This window comes from Bison bison, unplaced genomic scaffold (genome assembly GCF_000754665.1).
Source record: "Bison bison bison isolate TAMUID 2011002044 unplaced genomic scaffold, Bison_UMD1.0 scf7180017864505, whole genome shotgun sequence".
NCBI classification, from domain to species: domain Eukaryota; kingdom Metazoa; phylum Chordata; class Mammalia; order Artiodactyla; family Bovidae; genus Bison; species Bison bison.
Window position 1 is genome coordinate 376,318 of NW_011495062.1, and position 586 is coordinate 376,903.

Here is a 586-nt window from a genome sequence, read left to right on the forward strand (position 1 = left end):
ATTTCCTTTTCTCCTTTGCCTTTATCTTTTCTTCTTTTCTCAACTATTTGTAAGACCTTCTCAGACAACCATTTGTCTTTTTGCATTTCTTTTTCTTGGGATGGTTTTGATCACTGCCCCCTGTACAATGTCATGAACCTCTGTTCATAGTTCTTCAGGAACTCTGTGTATCAGATCTAATCCCTTGAATCTATTTCTCACTTCCACTGTATAATCATAAGAGATTTGATTTAGGTCATATCTGAATGGCCTAATGGTTTTCCCAACTTTCTTCCATTTGACTCTGAATTTTGCAATAAGGAGTTCATGATCTGAGCCACAGTCAGCTACCAGACTTTTGTTTTGTTTTTTTTTTTAATTTCAGTTTCTTTGTACATTTCTTTTTTTTTTTTTTTTTTTTAAATTTTATTTTATTTTTAAACTTTACATAATTGTATTAGTTTTGCCAAATATCAAAATGAATCCACCACAGGTATACATGTGTTCCCTATCCTGAACCCTCTTCCCTCCTCCCTCCCCATACCATCCCTCTGGGTCGTCCCAGTGCACTAGCCCCAAGCATCCAGTATCGTGCATCGAACCTGGA